Raw genomic sequence first — 11,693 nt, forward strand, 5'->3', positions numbered from 1 at the left:
AGCTGGCGCTCTTCTTGGCTGCAGATGTAAAGAGATTTAAATTCTGCTTCCTCGGCAGACTAGGGTGGAATTACATTGGGGGAGGGGGGGACAGCTTCCTATTTACAGTACAATCTAAAAACAGATCCGCTCATTACACAGAAACGTGACCAGCTCCACGCTTCTTATATCACAGCTTTCGCTCACCTCCCGCCCCAGTCTGCAGTGGCCCAGAGGTTTTCAATTCGCATTAATCGCTGCTCTCTCATCTGCGGTGTGCCACAGTAGCTGAGGATTTACAGCACCCGCCGCCCTCGCACACAGCGGTCAGAGAACAGCCGCCGCATGTGCTCCTTCTGAGCCCTTGGCTGTGCCTTCACGGTCTGTCTCCCCATTGAACTGTTTTTAATTTATACTGTAGTACTTGTATGGATATCATTTAATTTTAATAATAAATGTTCTTTATAGCCTATGATATAAATAGCCAAGTTGTTTTGGCTTTGTTTCGCAGTCTGTTTTATCTCCCCATTCCTCTTGTATTCTTTCGCCATCGGTGGATTTTCTGTTTTTTCGTTTATTTATGGGGGAGGGGTTTCCTGGGGGCCTCCTTTCTCCCTAGCCTTGCCAATGGGCCAGAATGGATGTGACGCGCTCACCGTGGGCAGGTCAGACTGGGAACCAAACCCGCCACCTTCCCTACGGATCTAGCTTCACTGGAGCAGCTGTTCCTGCTGCGCCAGCCAGTTGGCCCTGCTATGGGTGGTTCCTAACCCTCTGTCTCTCCTCTTGCTTTTTTCACTTTAGACTCACTCTCTAGGACTCTCATTTTATTTCTGTCTCTTTCTTCTTTTTCATTTTTGAATTTTAGTATTTCTTTTTCAGGATCTGTGGCTGGTAACATCATTGTACATCTCACTTCCAGGAACCCATAATACTGGTTGTATTAACTCTATCTTACCTGAGAATATATTTAAGATTCTTCAATGATATTTTTACACAGGCGCATCCAGTCTTTTAATCTAAGATAAGGCCACACAGTTCAGCGGTTTGTTTGGGAGAGGATGTGTTTTTATCGGGAACTGACTGAGTGGTAATTTGGCAGTAGCAGAGGAGAAAAGCAGAGCTATTTCTCAGTATAATTGGCCACTCCATTCAATGTGATTCAGAAGGGTGCCTGTGTTGTGTGGCAGATGCAAAACTTTAGGCGAATTTTAGGAGCTACCTACAAAAAAATTTAAAAAAGCAACTTAGACTTTTACATATGAGAAAGTTATTCGAAAGTTTAGAGTCATGTCGGTTTTCTAAAACACAGAGTCAGCAGGGTATGATACTTAATGTGACAACTGACCTTAAAGACAACCAAGGAGGAAAGGAAAAGATGGGTCGCTCTCCTAGAGACACTTCTGGGCCTGCAGGACAAAACCCTTCCCGATTCTATTTTACCAACTATAATAAATGTTAGATTAGTCTGCAGCCTCCCAAATAGCTGTATGACAGAGGAGGAACCCCGTAGCAGGAAGGAGAAAAAAGGCTCCCACATGACTGCCACTGTCCCCGAGCATTGCACAGAATGCTCCCTCTAGACCAAGGTGGATGAATCCAGACAGACTCCAAAAGTGGTGGAGCTAAATGAGGTAGACTGAATTCCACTTGCCTTTCAGCATTTGAGTCCTAGCCTGTTTCTCCCTGAAACACTGGGATTCATTTCCATAACATCTCAATGCAAAGTGCAATGTAGCCATTCTCACCTGGGAGACTCGGATAGTACTTTCTAGAGAATCCTGTGTTCCTAGAAGTGATGCCTATTGTGATGGGCTGCTATTCAAAATACTGTGCAACTTGGGATCAATTAGAGCTCCTCCCGTTAGCTTTAAACAATAATCCCCAGAACCGAACACATTTGCAGAACGCACACTCCAGAATCATTCTAGATTTCCTTGGACCTATGGTGGACAACTATCCAGAAAAATAGTCCCTCCAGAGTCAGAAAAAGAAACATCATTTCAAGAGGGTGATTCATTCAGCTTAATCTAATGCAACTATTTGGAGCAAGTTAATAGACTAACAACAAATAAAACTAAGCAAATTTTGAATCTAATATATTTAATTTCCATCTAACTCTGTAGTCAGAACCTCAAACATTTTACAGAGAAAACTTACTGTGGCTCCAAAAGAAGATGTGAAGTAGGGGGGCCAGCATATGGCATGATGGTTATGTTGCTGGACTCCCACGCAGTTGACTATGGTTTGAGTCCTAGACCAGGTGGCTTAAAACTCACGCTGGGTACATGTATGTTCATGTTCAAAATCCCAAGGGGAGAATGGAGGAGAAGGGATTAAGGTTTGGCCATCCCCTTGGGGGGGTGATTTCTCGCTTTCTGTCCCTCTGTCTCCTTGGGCAGCACAAGTGCACCCTGTACCAAAAGCCTCTCTCAAAGAAAAAAAAAAAGACATGTAATAGAAAATAATAAGGTAAAATGATCTTAATTTATAGTTTCTCTTTGTTTATTTTTACTTTATTAACACTAGCACATTCCAGTTATTATATGAAAATTGAGTAGGAATGCATCAGCTTTAATAAAATCAAAGTCAACTACAAAAATTTTAAATATATATAAATATAACCATAATTTTGAAAAATATAGTTACCTCATTAAATGTGATTATAAAATCATATAGTTTTTAGGAACTTATGATATATGAGGTAAAGAAATTTAATTCATCTGGAAAAGTAAGATTTTTAAGAAACCGTAAAAGTCAACATGAGTTTAGGCCAAATTTGTAATTTATAATGTAGACAAACATGAGTGACTATGCTTGATTTTTCAGCTGCATTATTCTATTCCCATAAAAGTGTTTGTATAGTTCATCTCAATCTTGCTTTCATTTCTGTTTTTTTATCATTATTATTTGTTTAGCACCATTTTATTAAGTGATCTCAGCTGTTGTAGCCGCTGCATGTCAGCCTGTTCTTCAAACGTAAATGCTCTTCCACTTTCCACTTCCTCTTGTCCAGGACAGAAGCATCTTCCAAGTAGCACACCGACGGAACAAGGGGCTCTAATGAGGCCAGTTGATGCTGTCAGTGTGGGTTTCATATTTCATAATGGTGCTGGGATGCAGGTTAAGCACTCACCGAAGCAAATCCCAGATTCAGGCTGTGGTACCTTGGTTGCTGGATTGAAATGATGTACTGCAGAGACTATAGCCATGCAGACCTCCTCCCCAACCATGGTTAGCAAGGAGCGGCAGCTGAATAATCCTCTTGCCATCATTTTTATTTGCATAATCCTCCTATGTGGGTTTAATTTTTTCTTTGAAGAAGTGGAAGTCACTGTGGCCTGTCAGGTTCCTGAGATGTACCAGGTGGGTATAAAACCTCCAGCACTGCCCCATAGTGGTGAAGGTGCCAGTCTGTTTGATATTCTGTTCATAGTTCTGTGAACTCATGGAACTAATGGGGTGACTGGGGGTCCTCCTGGAGTCCCAGAAAGTGTAGTTGTATGACAGGGAATGCTCTGCTGGGACAATGGCCTTCCTTTCACTGCTGCGCTGGCCCTCCTCCCTGTCTACATTTTTCTTCTCACCATCTTTCCACGTACTGTTTTCTTCTTTCTGATCGCAGCCCCTGTTGTCATCATCTTTTAAGGTGCAGAACTTGTTGTTCTTCCCCTTACCATGCTGTTGCCACTGCCTCAGGGAGTGACTTCCACTCGGCCTGGTTTCATTTCTAGCCCAAAACTCTGTGACCACCAGAAGTTTTGTTATCTTTTAATTGATCATTTAAAGTGTGCCTTCTCTAAATCATTCTTTTCCACCTCTGACATGTGCTCCAGGCTACTTTAAGAGAATAGATCTGTACCTTAAGATAATTGATATAGTAAACATATTATTTTATGTTTTTATTACCTTTAATGTTTAACCCATACTAGTAAGATGTCAAGATATTATATTTTGCATATTTTTATCCTCATCAATTTCAGTTCTAGGGGTCAGCAGGTGGTGTAGTGTTTAAAGCTTGGGCTCCCATATGGCCAACCACAGTTGCATCCCAGACCTGACAGCATTAAACTCATGCCAGATACGTGTGTGTGTGCATGCCCAAAATCTCAAGAGGAGAATGGAAGAGAAGAGATTGAAGCATGACCATCCCCCCAGTGGGTAGTTCTGTGACCACCAGAAGTTTTGTTATCTTTTAATTGATCATTTAAAGTGTGCCTTCTCTAAATCATTCTTTTCCACCTCTGACATGTGCTCCAGGCTACTTTAAGAGAATAGATCTGTACCTTAAGATAATTGATATAGTAAACATATTATTTTATGTTTTTATTACCTTTAATGTTTAACCCATACTAGTAAGATGTCAAGATATTATATTTTGCATATTTTTATCCTCATCAATTTCAGTTCTAGGGGTCAGCAGGTGGTGTAGTGTTTAAAGCTTGGGCTCCCATATGGCCAACCACAGTTGCATCCCAGACCTGACAGCATTAAACTCATGCCAGATACGTGTGTGTGTGCATGCCCAAAATCTCAAGAGGAGAATGGAAGAGAAGAGATTGAAGCATGACCATCCCCCCAGTGGGTAGTTTCTCACTTTCTCTCTGTGTCTCTGGTAAGCTCACATGCCCTGTAACAAAAAATCTCTCTCAAATAAAAAATCTGTTCTAATGACTATGACTAGCACAAAAAAATTACTTGAACTTGAAGACAGAGGACTTTATAGTGTGAATGTGAGGAGGAGTTATTTTATATCATACTTTATGCTAAATATGTCTAGAAACCAGCATTCTTGAAAATATATCAGCTCTTTGCCGAATAATTCATAAAGGTTGATTAAGTGTTTTATAAGCAATGTTAGAGAAAATCTGTATCCCTCCCCAATTTAGGAGGAATGTAATTTTACTTAAGAATATATGTAACCTTCTTTTCTTCCTGGCTCCATTCTCTTGCTGGGTCTCTCCATTGATTTTATTAAAAAGCATATTCCTTGTGATAACAGACATATCTTTGTATATGCAGACCTCGATCTTGCAAGTTCACTTAATGCTCTTTATAATCTTTGCAGTCACAACAAAGGTTTAGCTCAGCAAGTGTTCATTAATAGTCTTTTACAAGCCAGGCTCTAGGAAACATGTTGAGGATACAAATGGGAACCAAGATCACCCTTTCCTGGAATTTTCGATCTTACAACTTCCCAAACATATCATTTCAGTTTAATGTAGAAAACGTTGTAAATTCTATCTAGGAAAATATGTGAGGATAACAGAGTATTTCACCAAGGAAGGAAGGGTTTTTAAGAGACAATGCCTGGTATATGTTTTTCAGCAATGAAGAGGATTGTGTCAGTTGAAAGTAAATGAGTGTCATATTTATAACAGGATAAAGGGTGAAAAAAATAACACATAGCATGGCCTTTAGCAAAGAATGCTTAAGGAGATAAAATAAATGCCAGACAATAGACAAGGTTATATCAACATGTGAAGTACCTCTATTTATCAGGTACCATTCACAGATATCTATCATTTTCAGTAATGTTACACAATAATATAAATTTGAGTCTACATTTAGAAGTGAGTACAAAGGTATTTATTTAACAGTGCTTTCAAATATTACTTCATGGAATCTCATATGACCCCATGAGGTAAATGTTATTAGTATGTTTATTTTACAGGTAAGATAACTAAGGAATAGAGAATCTAAATGATCTGGCAATAAAGTTAAGTCACGTATCTAATGTGTGTTAGTAGTTTGATTCAAACCCAGGTAATCTGTCTCCAGACTCATTTACCAAAATATTCTATCCTTTCCGTCAATATCCCGCTTTCTACTTAGCAAGAAGTGAATAATGGAGTGAATAGATGAAGTGGGAAGTACGGACTGAAAAGTGGTGCAAGGCACTACTTCCCCAGACTAAATTTGACCCTCACAGATTGGAAGGAGAGGAATATGATAAAAGCCAAAGTCCATGTGCCAGAGAAAATTGGTCAGGATTCAAAAGGTAGTCAAAGCATGTTGGCCTGGTCTTAGCAGAGAATAGAATTCAATAAGCAAGTAGTGCCAAGGTCTCACCACCAATGACCAAGTGCAGCCCCCATCTTTCTCTTAGACTCTTCAAAAAAAGGGCCAACACTTCTATCAGCTTTTTCTTTGGCACCTGATCATATCCACTTCTGAAGCTATGTTGGATATATTTCTATATTATTTCTCTTGCATAAATCAATTGTAAGAGCTATTGTAATAGGTTGGTCAAAAGCAATTGTGGTTTTGAACCATGAATTTTAAATCATTATAACTAGACTCTAATCTTTATCAAAATAGGAGCCATTATAGTCAACACATTTTTGCCAATGAGAAATAAGTTTATTAATTCCTATACCATAAAAATCCATGATTCAGGATTTGACAAACTCTTGGAAAACACTTTCTGCATTCTGCTTTTTGTGGAAATGTTTTTTTTTTTCTTGCAAAAAGTTGTTGAGAAGCATGAAGTGATAGTTGGCAAGAAGCCAACTAAACATGCCTAATGAGGCAAAACTTTGTAGCTCAATTTGTTCAAATTTTGAAACATTGGTTGTGTGGTGTGCTATCAGGCATTGTCATGGAGAAGAACTAGGCCCTTTCTGTTACCAGCTGCAAGCATTGCCATTTTCAGTGAATCTCATTGATTTGTTGAGCATATTCTTGCAAGTAATGATTTCACCAGGATTCAGAAAGCTGTATTGGATAAGACCCCATTGAACAGTGACCATGACCGTTTTTGGTGAAAGTTTGGCTTTAAAAAGTGTTTTTGAGTGTCTTGTCAGTCAGTCCAAGTACTGAGGTGATCATTGCCCATTGTATAAAATTCATTTTTTGTTGCACATCACAATCCAAACAAGAAATGGCTCATTGTAGTTGTGTAGAATAAGAGAAAATGATACTTCAAAACTACTATTTTTTAAAAAAATTAATCAGCTTATGAGGCATACATTCATCAAGCTTTTTCACCTTTCCAATTTGCTTCAAATGCCAAATGACCATGGAATTGTCAACACTGAGTTCTTCAGCAACTTTTCAAGTTGTAAGAGGATCAACTGATGATTGCTCAGTTGGTCATTGTCAACCTTCAATTGCTGGTCACAACACTTCTCATCATCAAGGCTTTCATCACTTTTGCAAAACTTCTTGAATCACCAGTGCACTGTACGCTCATTAGCAGTTCCTGACTCAAACACAATGTTGATGCTTGGAATTGTCTCTGTTGCTTTATGACCCATTTTGAGCTCAAATCAGAAAATAGCTTGAATTTGCTTTTTGTCTAACAGCATTTACGTAGTCTAAAACACATAAAATCAATAGCAAGTAGTAACTCATTAACAAAAAAATATAAAGCAAGAAATGCACATTGAAATGATGCATAGCCACATTTATTTAATAATTTATCTAACATCAAATGGAAAATTTCAACAATGCAGAATTGCAATTATATTCGCACCAACCTAATAATCTCAGTTACTTATTTCATGTTTTTGTCTGTTTGTTTATTTATTTACTTAGTTATTTGGAGAGGTTTTGGCTATAGGGCACTTGCACTCACCAGAAAGACAGAGAGACAGAGAGATAGAAAGCGAGAAATCACCCCCCAGCAGGGATGGCCACACCATGATACCCTTTCCTCCATTCTCCTCTCGGGATCTTGGGCATGCATGTACACATGCCCGGCGTGAGTTTAAGCCACCAGGTCCAGGACTCGAACCATAGTTGACTACATGGGAGTCTAGCAACATAGCCATTACAGCAACTGTTGGTCCCACCCATTTCATGTTTGTATGCTTTTCTCTCCAGAAAGCAAAGGTTATTTCTTATACTTTTTTATTTTTTTCCTCTCATATTTTAAAATACTTCTGTCCATGCTTTTTATACAGTGGAATGATATCATTAGCATGTTTGACTTAGGTCTTTGTACATATATATGCAAGAAAATGAAGGGTAGAAATTTAAAGAATGGAGAGTTTATCTACCTTCTAGTCCATGACCACCTACCCCAGAGTGGATATGAAAGAGGATAATAAATCTGTATCACCTTGACCATACTCAGCTTCTAGTAACTATTCATATTAGCATCTCAAGCTTTAAATGTTATTGTATGACTTCAATGCATGCAATTTTCATATAATGTGTCTCCTAAATGCTAGGTGACTGATTCATTGAGTGTTCAACTAAAAAGTGAAGTCATCTGCTTCAGTGTTGAAGAAAACACTGTGGGTTTGATTTACTGAGAAATCATGTCTGTCTCTAATGTGGAGATTTCCTGAGGACTTTTTGAGGAAAATGTTTATGAAATTGTCACTCTGGGAATACCTGCGGAATATAACTAATGCCAATTGAGACTGTATTCTGTTCAATAAAGAGTTTTTAAATGAGCCAACAGAATGGGCAAGTGGAACTAGGGATACTGATAGAAATACTTGGCTAAGGAACCCAGGAATGCATGGATATGGTTTAATTTTCTCTAACTCTCCAACACAAGGTGGTAAGAAAGAACGTGGGGCCCTCAAACCACTCTCTTTTAGGTTACCCTGAGTTATGATACTTCCCATCTGGACTTCTAATGTAGCTGCTGAAGTATGCAACTTATGATCTATAGCCCCATTAAGTCTGTAGCCCTACTAACATTTCCCTTCACCAAGCTCAAATCTGCTACCAGCCGCCTGCTTGGTATAAGAGACCTAAGCTATAATGAGAATGAACAGTCTTGTGTGTTAGAAAAGCAAAGCCCAAGATGATTGATCCTTTAAGACTTTTACTCTATTTCCCTTTCACATCAATAAAGGTTATAAGGAAGATAAAATAAAGGAAAAAGCTCAGATGCAATATTTTTAATATACAGTAAATCTTTCCATAAGCATAAGGCCCAATAATGTGAAACTACAGGATTTCTAGAGGTGGAACTAGGTGGATGATAAAATAGAGATCTTCCTCTCTACTCTGAAATATCTATCTTGATTTGTTATTTGTGTTATAGCAAGTTTAGTAAGAAAAAAGAAAAGATGAGAATAGACCATTCTTAAAAAAGAGTCTTGGGCCAGCTGGTGGCATAGATATTAAGGTGACTGGATCCACATGGTGGACTATATAGTTCAAGTCCCAAACTCAGCCACTTAAAAAACGCACTGGATGCATGTGTGCATGTGCCCAAAATCCTGAGAGGAGAACAGAGGAGAAGGGATTGTGACATGGCTATCCTCCTGGAGGGTGGGGGTTGATTTCTCTCTCTCTCTTTCTCTTGCAAGCATACATGTCGTATAACAAATTGAAAAAAAATTAGACAGTCACTGTGTCTTTTTACTTCTTATAAAGTATGTCATAAAACAACTTTGTTACCTACTACCATATATGCAATGTCAAAACTGGATTGTAATTTCATGACTTTAAAGCAAAACCAAAAAAAAATGAAGGTGTAAAAATAAGTCATTGTTAAAATGAAAATACTGGAGAAAGAAACCATTTAATAAAATTGAAAGGAATCAGTAACGTCCAATAAAGGCATGTGGTTAGGTGGTTTGTCTCTCTTCTTTTACAATGTTGTTTTCCTTTTATAGTTGAACTATAAAAGACCTTTATTATTTGTTTTAAAGCACAGCGATTCATTAGCATCAGGAGAGCAGGGAAATTTTGTAAAGGATTCAAGTGAGATAGATAGAAGGAAAATCAAGAACAGGAGAAATTCCATATCACCTCTATGAATCTGTGGGTTGAAAATTCAGCTGGGATTTTGTGCTCCCAAAGGTTAAAAACCCCCTTTTGAAACGAACCTGTTTGTTAATGCATTCTGGCTCCATTAATTTTTTATACCAATCACTTCATCACCTGAGTTTGCAATATGACTATGAGTTTAATTGGTCAATATGCAATAGTCAAGATTTCAACTTTCCAAGTTCTAATTCCCCAAGTAGTAATTATGGTGGCCCAAGTGCCCTTCTCACAGAGGACAGGAGTCATTGCTTAGTGCTTTTGCACTAGAAGTTGACCTCTTTGCCAGAATCAATGACGTCAGGATGGGCATACCATGTCAGTGCTGAGGGACATGATCACAGTGGAGCAGACACACACATAAGGAAAGCTACCCTACACCAGGTCCTGTGCAGTTCACTTCATCATTTGTATGTTTAGCTTAATGAGGACAATAAAATTGCTACATTGTTGTTTCTTTTTTTTTTTAAAGAGAAGCAAACAGCTTTTTTTTTTTTTTAAGAAGTTTTTGCTATACGGCGCGTGCGCTTGCCAGAAAGACAGAGAGAGAGACAGAAAGTGAGAAATCACCTCCCAGGGGGATGGCCATGCCGCAATCCCTTCTCCTCCATTCTCCTCTCAGGGTCCTGGGCACGCAAGCACACGTGCCCAGCGTGAGTTTCAAGCCACCGGGTCCAGGATGCAAACCGTGGTCACCAATGTGGGAGTCCAGTGACACAGCCATTACGCCAACTGCTGGTCCCCACGTTGTTGTTTCTTATGAAGGGGGTTTAGTGCTTGGAGTGGTCTAATTACTAAGTTAATTTTTATCTTTCTATATTTTCTAACTCCAGTTAAGCATTGCTTAACAGCAGGATGCTTTCTGAGACATGTTTCATTAGGCAATTTCATCATTGTGAAACACCACAAAGTACACTTACATAGACCTGCTGTAGCCTACTACATACGTACTCATTATGGAATAGCCTTCCTGTGTGGAACACCATGATGTATGCTTTTCTTCATAATGATCGAAGCATAGTTATGCAGCACTTGACCGTGTACGACTTTCAAAGGTTCTATGTATTTGATAGATTTGGGTATATGCTATTTGACTTTGCTTGCCATTTGGAGCACTCCTCACTGGTTGCTAAAAGCTATCATGAAGCTGCTCAGGTGTAAGAGTTGCTAATGGATTTGCAAGAACCATTTGCTGGTAAGCGCTAAGCTTATTTTGTAAAATTTTATGTCACTCAGAAAATAGAAGTTGAGTGCAGTGCTTTACTCCTCTGCTGTCACCCTGACTGCCCTGCAATTGATGCTATGCCCTTTGATGGCCCTTTGAAGTTCTGATAATGCTGCCTTACTTCTCTTGATATGCAGAAAGCCAGGAACTTAAACATAAAATAAGTAAGTAGCATACAATACTGCTAAATTACAAGAGTTCAAGTTCTTTTTTTTCCCTTTCATCTCCAGCTCAATTCCCAGAGTGAAAGTGTTACATTATTCTCTTTTAAGAAAGTTGATTTAGTAATTAAATCCTAAAGTGTACATGTTATATAGCTAATATTTCTGCCCTGCGAACCAATCAAATCTAGTCTTTCCATGGCCCCCAAAACTTTCTTAATAAATGAGATAGCATTTTACTGAAAAGACAGATTTTCAGTTTTACCAGTTTCTACTCCATAAAAAGTAATCTGGGTCACTTCTTAGATAACAGATTTACTTTCTAAAGAGCATTCTTGGCTATGTATGAGTGATAATAAACACAGAAAGAGCCTTTTGCACAGATTGGATGCAATGCATTTGACTTTACAGAGCTGCCTCCTCTTTATAAAATGAGAGTTGGGCTAGTTCATATTTAAATTCCCTTCCAAAATTAAAATGCCATTATCATAAGTTCTACAAGTCAATTAAACATCCCTTTTTTAAACAAAAGAATCAGAACTCAAGCAATATTTAAACTCGGTAAAAGGTAAAAGGGTAACTATCCATAGCCA

The 11,693-nt window shown here is 38.5% G+C and overlaps 1 pseudogene; it reads right to left on the bottom strand.

Moving 5' to 3' along the window:
• Positions 1-3,039: 3,039 nt before the first annotated feature.
• Positions 3,040-7,238, bottom strand: LOC114007599 (eukaryotic translation initiation factor 4E type 2 pseudogene; annotated as a pseudogene).
• Between the last annotated feature and the right edge of the window lie 4,455 nt (positions 7,239-11,693).

This window comes from Tupaia chinensis, unplaced genomic scaffold, assembly GCF_000334495.1.
Source record: "Tupaia chinensis unplaced genomic scaffold, TupChi_1.0 Scaffold000206_1, whole genome shotgun sequence".
Taxonomy (NCBI): Eukaryota; Metazoa; Chordata; class Mammalia; order Scandentia; family Tupaiidae; genus Tupaia; species Tupaia belangeri.